Source organism: Heterocephalus glaber, unplaced genomic scaffold, assembly GCF_053883595.1.
Source record: "Heterocephalus glaber isolate CG9 unplaced genomic scaffold, H.glaber_assembly_v1.0 deba00001687, whole genome shotgun sequence".
NCBI lineage: Eukaryota > Metazoa > Chordata > Mammalia > Rodentia > Bathyergidae > Heterocephalus > Heterocephalus glaber.
In genome coordinates, this window is record NW_028258412.1 from 26778392 (window position 1) to 26790282 (window position 11891).

Genomic DNA, 11891 nt, shown 5'->3' on the forward strand with positions numbered 1-11891 from the left:
CTTCATCACTTAGCAAATGAGTGGCCCTGGACTCCAATCTGCCAAGTGCCGCGGACCTCTCCCTCGGCAGCACTCGGTTCCCTCCTCTGTAACGAGGGCCAAGGCAGTGCTCCCCTCTGCAGAGTGTGGTGAGGACTACATAACGCTCCTGCAGTGCTAAGCACCATGCCCTGCACAGTAAATACATCGGGGTCAGCAAGGCGGTGGTGGTGACAGGGAACAGGCAGGTGCATGATGGGAAGTGCAGCTGACAGCCAGCCAGTGGCATCACTGGTCCCTGGGGAAACAGGAGCAGGAAGGGCACTCCAGGAAGAGGCTCCGAGGCCAGGGCGGCTGCGGTGAGCAGGGGGCGCTGGGGAAAGATGAGGACGGGGAGCAGGGCCCCCCAGGCTGAGTCTGGAGAGGGCCCGGAGGGGAGGAAGGATGGCGTGTCCCACGAGCAGGGCGTCTGATCTATGTGAGCCACAGTGGCACGTGCTTTGGAGTGACCCACATTTCTCGGATGGAAAAATGAATATCCAGGAAGACTTTTTCTTTTTCCAGAGGTACTGGGGATCGAACCCAGGGGCACTCTACCACTGAGCTGCACCCCAGCCCTTTTTATTTTTAGTTTTATTTTACGACAGCATCTCACTAAGTTGCACAGGCTGGCCTTGAACTTGCAACCCACCTGCTTCAGCCTCCTGTGGAGCTGGGATCACAAGCATGTGCCACTGTACCCAGCTAAGAGGTTAACTTTTCCCCAGCCGATATGAAGTATGTTTTGTTTTCTGGTGCTGGGGATCACATCCAGGGCTGGGTGCAGTGCCTGGCCAGGGCCCGCACCCCAGCCCTCTGAGGTGACTTCTGTGGGTGACCACAGTGAGACGCCCCCCCAGCACTGAATGGTGGTGAGCAGTATTAGTGATGGCTGTGCTCTAAGAAGTGTTGGGGTGCACCAGACACGGCGTAGAACACATTGCACATTCCACTACGCCCGTCTCTACTCTGACCATCTCCGCTTTATAACAGCTTTCTTAAGCCATCACAGGCTCCACCTCTAAAGTGTATGCTGTATGGTGTAAAACAACGGCTGTCACCGTCTTCTGAGTTATGCAGGCGTCACCCCAGTCTAGAACATTTCTACCAACCCCGAAGGAGCTTGGCAGCAATGAACAGTCACCCCTCTTGCCCCAACTGCCCAGCTCTGGACACCACTGAGCTCATTGCTGCTCATGTAGATTTGAAATCAGGGCCTACATGGTTCTATGTAGCTGCTACTCCCACTTCGAATTGCATTTCCCAGGTTTGCCCACAGTGGAGCAGCGAGTAGAATTCCATTTCTCATATCTCTGGAAAACACTTCCCTGGGGGGACCTACCAGGGTGAGCTGGTCATCAGCGGGCGGTTGTTTGAGCTGGGTGTTTCATTTTAGGGTGCTGGAAATGCAGTTGCTATTATCATTATTTCCCTTGGGTGTGAGCCTGGGAGAGAGCAGAGGGGACATGGTACCATTACGTCTAACCCAGGTAATGAACTCCCGCCCTTTGGGCTCCACTCATGCTCCCATCAGTGGTAGAGGAGGGGACAGTTTCTCCATATTCTCATCAATATTGTCTTTTTTATTACGTCATCCTCATGGGTGTGGGGCAGCATCTCGTGGGGCTTGACTTGCATGTCCATCAAAGCTCATCGTACTAAAGTATTTCCATATGGCTATTTGTAGATGTTCCTCAGGCCCAGTTGCCTTGATGTAGTTGAGTTTTAAGAGTTCTTTGTGTATTAGATGCTACCCCTTTATTGGAAATATGGTTTGCAAGTAACTTCTCCTACTTTGTGGGTTGTCCTTTCACCCACAGTGAGACAACGCCAGAGCCCTTTGAAGCACAGAGGTGTTTAATTTGAATGAAGCCCGAGTTGCTTTTGTACTCTTATTTTATGTTTTAATTGTCATATCTAGGATATAATGTTCTGTTCAAAGCCCAGAAATATTTGTTCCTCTTTTTCTTGTGAGATTTTTATAGTTTCAGTTCTCACCTCCAGGTGTTGATGTTTGTACGTGGTGTGAGGTAGAGGTCCAGCTTCATGTTTTCACATACGCAAAGTCCAATTGTTCTGACATCATTTGTTTAAAAAAACTATTTTCTCCATTAAATTGCCCGGTCAAAAGTCAACTGACCACAAATATGAGCCCAAGTCTCAGTTCTGTTTCACCGATGCACACCCCTCCTGTGAACCACACTGTCTCGATTACTGTAGCCTTGAAGCTTTTAAAGCAGCAGTCAGGAGCTCTCCAACTTTGTTCTGCTTTTTCACAGTAACGCTGGTGACTCTCTCCTCCTGGGTGACCATATGAATTCTTGGATCAGCCTGTGGAGTCCTGCAGCGGGGCAGCTGGTACCCTGATAGGGCTGCAGCAGGTGGCTTGGGGGACGCCCATCTTACTGATATTGAGTCTTCTGATTCACGGACGGTGTGCATATGTCCTTTCATCGCCTAAGCTCTTCCCTGATTTCTTTCAACAACATTGTGCTATCTTCAGGGAATAAATTTAGGGTACCATTCGGTAAACTGATTCCTAAATACTTGATCCTTTTTCATACTATTGTAAGTGGATTGCTTTCTTCCCTTCGTTATTGTCTTGCTCATGGCTAGTGTATAGAAATACACCTGAATTTTTGCTACTGACACTGTACCCTGTGACTGTGCTGACCTGGTCTCTCATTCTCACCCTTCTCTCTGCCATCTTTCCTGGCATTCTCTATATGTAAGACCTCACTGTCTGCAGGTGGAGAGAGGTTTGCTGTTGATTTTTCAAGCTGGATGCCTTTGTTCCATTTTCTTTTCTAGTTAGCCTGATTAGAGGCCCAAGCCCTCTGCTGAGTAGGTGCGATATTTGATGTGGCTCTATACCCTGATCAGTTTGAAGACATTCCCTTCCAGTATTAGTTTGTTGAGTGGTTTATTTAGTCACAAAAGGATGTTGAATTTCATCAAATACTTTTCCTGCATCTATTGAGCTGGCCGTGTGATTTTGGTACTCTAGTCTATTGACACCATCCACATATTATCCAAATTGTACATGTTCATATATTACTGGTGGGCACTCCGTGAACCTGACAGCCCTCAGATAAATCCCAGCTGGACACAGTGAATAATTTTTTATACGTTAAATTCAGTTTGCTAGTGGTTTGTTGAGAATCTTTGTGCCTATATTCATGAAGGATTTGTGCTTGTAGTTTTCTTGCTTTTGTTTGTTTGTTTGTTTTTTCCTGATTTTGCTATCAGGTGATACTGGCTATGTTATAAGCTTTCTGTGGCTCTGGCAAAATATCTGACATAAATAATTTAAAAGAAGAAAGGCTTATTTAAGGCTCATAGTTTCAGAAGTTCAGTCCATGGTTGGCAGACTCCATGGCTTTTAAGCCTGTGGAGAGGCAGAAACATCAAGATAGCTGGTGGCAGAGGAAGGCCCTAGGGCTACTGGAAGGTCACACCCTGGAGACCTACTTCCTCCAACAGGCCCCGCCTCCTAACGCCCACTGCCAAGTCATCCACTCACCTTCCAAAAGCTTCACCTCTGAGCACCGAAGCTTTTTAGGGACTCTTTAAATCCAAACCATAACACCAGTCTCATAAAAATGAGTACTTGGGAAACGTTCCTCCTCCTCCTCCTCCTTGCTTTGGAAGGAATTTACATTAACTCTTGTTTTTTAAAAAAAAAAAAAATGTGCAAAAATCACCAGTGAAACCTTCTGGGTCTAAATTTTTTCCTTGTGGCTGGTTTTTAAATTACTAATTCACAGCTTTTTTCTTGTAAGTTTACCAGATTTTGTATTTCCCCTTGAGATAGCAGTCTACGTCCTTCTAATAATTTGTTCCTTTCATCTAAATTAACTGGTATCGTTTCCATGTCATAAATGATGAAACTTGAACTTGTAGAGCCTAGGGACTTTCCCAGGGTATAAAGCTCATAAACACTCCTGTCTTGATCAGTGTCAAACTCAGGTCTGTTTCATGCAGAATCTGTAGCTTTAACCACTTGGTCAAATGATTCTACAGCGTTCCTAGAAGACAAGCAGCAATGCTACACCCTATCCAGGCAAGGGAAATAAAGCTAGCAGATGAACTGTTCTATCAGACAGTAAAACGTGTTCTACGATAGTAATTGAAGCCGTGTAGCACTGGCACAGCCCTGGGTGTACGGTGTGTTAGAAGAACCTGGAGACAGACCATTGATGTCCAGATGTAATACCCTTGGCCTGACCCTCTTCAAGATCCTCCTGCTTCTTCCCAGCAGAACTCGCCTTTGTCCACAGCCCTGGGCCAAGGCTGGCCATCACTGAGCTCAGGGACATGTCACCCCCCGTGCTAGCGACTGGCTCCTACAGGACATGTCACACTTCCCTGGCCAATGAGACTCAAGAGGAGGTCTCTGCGCAGATCTGGGCCAAGGGGTCCCCAGACTGCTCACCATTATCTCCAGGACCCCCTTGAGCCAGCATCCTGGACCTTCCTTCGCCACGACCTTCCGAGGGGCTTCCCTGTCATGGCTTGCTGCTCATTAATTTGTGGAGACAGAGCCTTCAGTGGCTTTCTGGGAAACAGAAGTCAGTGATTAGCTCCCTACATCTCCTTGCATGGCTCTGACCCATCCCACACCTGACTGATGCAGGGCTCGGAAGCACATTTGAGGGCGGAAAGGATTCCTCAGGATGTTCCGCAGCTCCCCCTCACTTCTGATTTCTCCCACTGATGTCAAATAATCCAATGTCACTTTGACTGGCAGCTGCGTGTTTGTGACCATATTTCTGCCCTGTGGTCCTTTCCATCTTGGAGTCACTGTCTTTTGTATCTTATGGACTACTGGAGAGCTTTAACGTCTTGTTAGCTGTTTTTCATGCACCTTCCTGAACTGTCTACTCCTGTGGTTCCGTTTTACAAGATCTTGCAAGGGCTCCTCCTCTGTTACAGATACCAACCTTTACCTGACACCTGTGCAACACATGTATTTGCTCCCAAAATGTCATTTTTCAGGTACTTTATTTATGCACCCTTTACTCAAAATTCTAGATTTTAAAATAGATGCACATTCTCTCTTACAGTTCCTAGGTTTTCTAAGACTCCACTAAGACCTCCTTCATCACTATGTTGTAATTCAGTCTCCTGGCTTTTCTTTGAATGTTCTGGTTTTTTTATATGTAAATCATTAACTCATCAAATATTTGGTTCTGTCTACAGAGGAAGCTAGAAATAGAGTGATTTTCCTCTAGGCACTGTATTAGTTGTACCAGTCATTTATTGAAAACTTGATCTTGTTCCCACTGAACTGAAAGTCATCTCTGGATACCAAATTCCATTCTACCCTGGGATCTACCCCTCATCTGCCTGTCGGTCTGCACTGCCGTTTCCCTGTCCCAAGGCTGGTGTCACACCGCTTTGAATCAAGTGTTGGGATTTGCTAAGAAAGCCACTGCCATGTCCTCAATTCCATTATTATTTATTTTTCTATGTCAATGTTAAGGTAAGCTTCTAAATCTTCTAACGTAACATTTAATTCCAATGCCTTTGATTTGTAGGATGATCTAGAAGCAATGGTCTTCCCAGTTGAGGACCTGTCCTCTGCTCCTGCTGGTTCCTGCCTTGGCCCGAGTCTCTCCCCTCCACGTGCTGATGCAGCTCATGACTGTGGCTTCTCCACCCCATGCTAAAGGGTGACACAGAGCCAGACAGGATGCGCTGCTGGTGGCAACGCGAGTTAGCTCATCTTTCTTGTACAAGGAATTTCTTTCTTTCCGTTTTTGAAACAAGGTTTCACTAAGTAGCCCAGGCTGCCCTCAAACTCGCAGTGATCCCCTGCCTCAGCCTCCCGAGCACTGAGACTACAGGCATGTGGCACCACGCCCAACTGGAAAAGAAAATTTTTAATGCACAAAGACTCATAAAAAAGAACTTTCCCCTCACACTGTGCACTCCACTTCAAGGAATCTTTTATCAAGATTTTTCTAGAAGAAAGAAAAAGCTAGCTACATGGTATAATTATTGCATGAAAAGAAGGAAAGCAGGCTATAAAATTGTATGTGCAAACTACAATAGAAAATGTATGAAAATACAGGAAAAAGCACAGATGCGAACACAGAAACATCACAAGCTTTAGCAATTTACTGAATGACAGGCAAGCTTTGCTGTCTACCTCCTAAACTTCTACAGTGTCATTACATCTTTTAACTATTTCAACTATTTTAAAAGATAGAAAATGTGACTAATCAGGATTAAACGAGAGGCCAACTGGTTTGATTTTGGGGAAAAAATTTAGAATGTTTTCTCTAAGAGGCAGTTGGCTAGTTTTAAAAATCTGTGGTGGCAGGGTCACACAGAGCGTGAGCACACCTGAAGGTGCAGCTCCACCGCCCAGGTGAAGCTCCTCAGCGGCTAAGTCTGCCTCTGCAATCCTGTTCAGCCCACTGCTTTGCATCTGAAACCCTCCTTGAAGTACAAAGAACCACTTCCACCCAGTTAAGACAGCATTAGGCCTTAACAAAAGTTAACATAGTGAATGAAGGAGGTTTTGTTTCCATAAAAATAAACAAAACCAACTCTAAAAAATAACTCTGACTCTATCTGCAACTGAGGCTGGTAGATCCGCACTCCTAGCTTCCTGCTCGGGATACGTGAACCCCACTGCATGCTTGGGAGCAGCCACAGCCATCTGAGTGTCTCGTGATATTCAGTCTTCACGATGATTCCCAACAAGGTGGGATTACGGTGATAAAAACGTGAACACCGGCAGCGCATTTATTACCCCACAGACCCTAAATGTGAATGAGATATGAATAGGGGCCAACAAGTGGGAGGGGCTGAAGAGGCTCTGCAGTGGCCTGTCCCCACCAGCCCCCACACGAGCCACCCGTGTGGACCCAGGTCTTAGCTCACCCAGGCGAAGGAACACACAGATGGCTGGCTAGACGGCCACTGCTAGGCCAACCCCCATCTACCTCCTCAGCAGAAAGGCTCATGGGGTCCCGAAGTCCAGGCTGGAGGCCCAGGCTCCAATCTACCAGTCCGTGGCTAGGGCCCAGGAGCTGGGAGTCAGAAGGCTCTGAACACCCTGCTGACGCATAGGGAACGAGGTGATGTGGTAAACATGTGTTTCTAAAACTGGGTCCTCACCGTCCACATTTCCAAGGGTTACAAACCACTGCTCACCAACTCACTCCAAGGTGTATCTCATGCTACCGTCTACAATCCACTCGGGTTTCAGACACCCTCCCTGTATTAGTCAGCTTTCCCACTGCTGGAGCATGATACCTGGCACCTGAAACTTAAAGGAGGCGAGAATTATTGGCTCATGGTTTCCAGTGGGTTCGGTCCATGGTTGGCTGGCTCCAAAGCAGAAATGGCATGGTGGAAGGGCCTGTTGGAGGAAAGCTGCTCACCCTGTGATGGTCCAAAAGCAAAGAAAGAGAAGACCTGGGGACAAGAACACACCCTTCCAGGTCGTGCTCCCAGTGACATCTCCACCGAGGCTCCACCTCCCAACAGCACAGCCAGCCACGAACTCATCCATGGAAGGACGCTGATGAATATGGTGCCCTGTGACCTAGTCACCATTCATACACACAGGAGACTTCTGAAGGCCATTGTAGATCTAAGCCATGCACTCCGAGGCATGCTGCCAGTGCAATTCTCTGGGAGACTGCTCATCAACACAGGAACGAGGTCCCTGGACAGTGGCTCATCATGTCCAACAGCTCAGTCTAATCTGCTGTGATTCTGTAGCAAACAAAATGCAAGAATTTTACTTTTGCTCTTTGTATTTAAATAATTGAAGATGGATGAAATTTCAAAGGCATCAATATGAAAATAATTAGAGAGAGATAAGATGAGATTCATACCTCACCACCAGACTTACTCCTACCTGGTCTGATTGTGCCCGCTGAGATTCCCACAAGACACACACAGTTTACACAGTTAGAAATCCAGGACTTCTGTGTTAGCAACCACAGGGAGAAATGGAAATTTCCACCGACAAATGTGATTCCATGTGTGTGGCTTTAGGACTGTGGTTTGAGACAATATGAACTTTATTTTGAAAATGGCACTTTTCAAAGCCCACTCCAATCGGCACGCTTTGCAGTTCACAGATGCAGAAAGGCTGGGACAATTTCTTCTAACATAAAACAACCCAGGTAGAGGTGGAGATGCAGCTTTGTTCAGATTAGAGATCAACCAGGGATGGATAAATACGAAAGCTCCCTAATTTTAGGGTCATCAGTACCTCAAAACCCTGACCCGGAAAGTGTACCATGACAGGCTGCGTGTTTGTCCAAACCAATGGGGCCCCCGGCTGAATTCTGAATCTCCTTTCTGCTCTGGACCCTGACTTATTTCAAAGCTGCACTTATACAGCAATTATGTTGTTTTGTATTCATACTTAAGAGCCTATGCTTGGGGGCTGGAGAGGTGGACTCTGTTCCCTCTCCCCCAAAAAGATGAACATGAAACATGCCCTTTAAACATCTGTATTTGGTAACCATGTGGCCTCCCACACTGGGCCAGCAGGTGGTCTGCCATGGCTCACCACGGAGAAGCATCGCTTGGGCCCGTTCCTGGGGTCCACGTGTGGTCATGTCATTTGCATTTTCCCGCCTGTGACGTGGCCCGGGGAGCTATGTCAGGCCACAGCCCATGGGGAAGGCTGGTTTAGAGTAGGCCTGTGGGGCCCCAGCCGAGGCAGGTCACTGCTGCTGCTGACAGCCCAAGCCCTCCACCCGGTGGCACCACCTCCACTCTGGATGTACAAGACAAGACCTTGCAACACTGCACCTCTTCCCCTAAGGGACCTGAGCATCAAGGGCTCTGGTACATGTTGGGGTCTTGGGACCAGGGCATGGCCCTGTTAGTAAAGCCTAGCATTCGCCTTATGTTTAGAAGCTAGTACAGGCAGAAGTCCTGCCCTGCCTCCTGTGGCAGGCGGGCAGTGTCAGTCAGGGACGCGGGCAGGTGTGCTGAAGCTGCTACCGAAAGTCTCGGCAACGAGTGTGCCAGCCCCAGAGGTCAGGAGCAGCCAGGCAGGCGTGGCCCCTGCTCCACGCTCCCGGGATGCCGATCCGGGCCTCCTGGAACCCATCTGCCGCAGGCACATGGCCCTGCCGGCCAGAGCTCTGGCTCAGCAGGTTGGGGCTGGAATTAGGATCTGCACTCTGGGAAGCCCTCTGCTCAGGGCTCCAGCGTCACAGACAGGAGCAGAGCAGAGACCAGGGCCAAGCCAGGATGGACAGCCGCGCTGCGGGAGGAGGCCAGAACCCAGGGGTGCTGAGGCAGCAGAGCAGGCAGCACCCCCAGAGGTGTGGCTGGCAGTGGGCAACAGGGACCCTGGGACTCAGAGCCAGCAGGTCGTAGAGCTGGGGCTGTCTCTGTCCACACAGAGGGCAAGGGAGGGCAGGAAGGGGAGGAGCCTCCAGAGCTGTTCCTCCCAGGCGGTGCCCAAAGAGGAAGGGGCAGGGTCGGGCGTGCTTGGTTTCCTCTTTCTGCTTTGGGTTTTTTCTAATTTTCTTACCATGGTAAACTGCACGTGAGACGAGTCTGCCCTTGTAGCCATCTGTGAGCGCGAGTGCAGAAGACCGCAGGGTCAGCCACGCGTGACCTCTCCACCTGGAGGATCCGGGACTGTGCCCATTTGTTGCAACCATTAGCCTCTGCCCAAGGCCCTGGCAGCCACCTCCGACTGTCTCCCGTAACTGCACCTCTCTGCATTCCTCGGGAAAGCGGGCCGCACAGTCCCTCAGGTCTGCTGCTGTCCCTCAGCATCCCGTCTCAGGGTCCTCCCATGCTCAGGCCAGATCCCGGTCTGCTTCCTTTTCAAGGCTGAGTAGAACTCCACTGTGTAGAGGCCCCACATTTTGTGGATCCAGTCATGGGTCCAGGATACTCGGGCTCCCCCGCCGTAGCTACTGTGACAATGCTGGCACAAACATGGGGGCACAGCATTGAGAGCCCGGCTCTCCTGCATTTTTAAGGCAGGGATGGCCAGGTAGTGTCACGTGCAAGAGGGATACAGAAACAGGCAGTCGACAGAAACCCCGGGGAGAGGGAGCAGACAGACAAGGGGCTCCAGCTGCCGCTGCAGACCGAAAGGTGGACGCAGACAGCTTCTGACAAATGGCCCCAACATCCCCAGGAGGGAGGAAGGCCAGTGGGGTCACTTGAGGGCAGGGACAGCCGTGCCAGGAGGAGACAGAGAGGCGATGGGGGGGGGGGGTGCCGCAGCCTGGGTGGGCTCGGAAGGCAGTGTGTAGTGAACCCAAGGCCAGGCAGGAGGCAGAGAGAGCAGGGGTGAGGGCCGAGGGGGAAAGCACCACTGCCCTGGCTCAGGGTGGAGGCGGCTGAGGGAGGGATTGCAGACTGAATGCACCACTAGCCTCAATCAAAAACCAAAACCACTCATGAAATAACACAGCCCCAGCACCCTGAGAATGCATTCTGTGCCCAGAGCTAGCTAGGACGGCACAGTCGCCTCTCAGCCTCCCTGTGCCTCGGTCCCTTCACCTCCAATTGTCCCCCAGAGGACAGCAGGGCTGGGCACACCAAAGGGGCTTCCTTCGTATTCATCTCTAGAGCCTGGTCTACTGCGCATGTCCTCGCCTGCTCCTCCTCACCTCTCTCAGGCATACACTCTCCCAGCCCCGTGCATCTGCCGTGACCAGGGAGGCCACCGTGCCGGGGGCTCAGGTTATCCTAGCAAATGACCCGCAGAGCCCCCAGGACTTCGGCACCTCCTGGCCACCCCCTGGGATGGCAGCTCCCAGAGGAGGGTCTGTATTCGTCCGCAATTTCCAGTCACGTCCAATAACAGGTGGCACAAGGGTTCCGGTTGGATACAGACAACTTTGAAACCACAGTTTCCCCAGTTGCTTCTGTCCTTACAGTGGGCTGTTCGTAGATCACACTAGACGTGCTTGGCTGCTGCTTCACCATCTCGGTAACAGCTGCAAGGACTTTTTTTATTTTCCGGCATCCGGAGAATAAACACGGTGGGAAAATAATTCCTTCAGCCTCCCGTGTCCTTAGGGGTCACATTCTCCCCAGTTCAGCCATAAGCACCTATTTCTTGTTTTATTGCGCCATCTGCTGGTAAATTTGGGGAACCTCTTCCTCACTAACGGAAAAGTTCACCTTCGCATTGTATTCCAGACCGTGTCTTGTTCTCTCAAAAAAGTGAAAATCTTTGCAAAACATTTTCAGACTGTTCCTCATTTCAAGTTCTTGCCTCTGCTCATGAATCATCTAAGTGTTAGTGACGTCAGGATCTCAAGTCTTGCCCCGACTCCTCACACTTCCCTGACCCTAAGAATGACTTGGCATCACTTTGTAAGAGAAAATGCCTCGCACCTACTGAGTCGGGATTCTCTGGGGCTGTGTGTCTTTCAGAAGCTCCTCCAGCAGCTTTTTAAACTCGGGCTCGTTTGGGGACACTTAAATCTGTACGAAGAAGCTGCAGGGCTGGAGGAACCTTCTGCGAGAGTGAAGACTCCACACCTGATCTCAAACCCTGGAGCCCAGCCAAACAGCACCTGCATTGAAAACATTGTTTACACCACCTCCGGGTTACGGGTAAAAGTCTACCTGTGCAACATACACGAATTTCGTGTTTAGATTTGAGTGCCGTGCCCAGCGTATCTCATGACTACATGCAAATACTGCACAATTTTTAAAAATCTGAAATCCGAAACGCTTGTGGTTCCAGGCATTTTGAAGAAGCCCTGGTAAGCACGAAGTCTCCTTACAGTCGAGCAAAGTGCCGAGTCGGGTATTAGCCTCGGCCCCAGTTTCCGGTGTGGCGAATTAGCCCGTTCCAGTTCACCTATTTTCGACAGAGTTGCCCCCGGGAGGGAGCAGCTCTTGGCGGGACC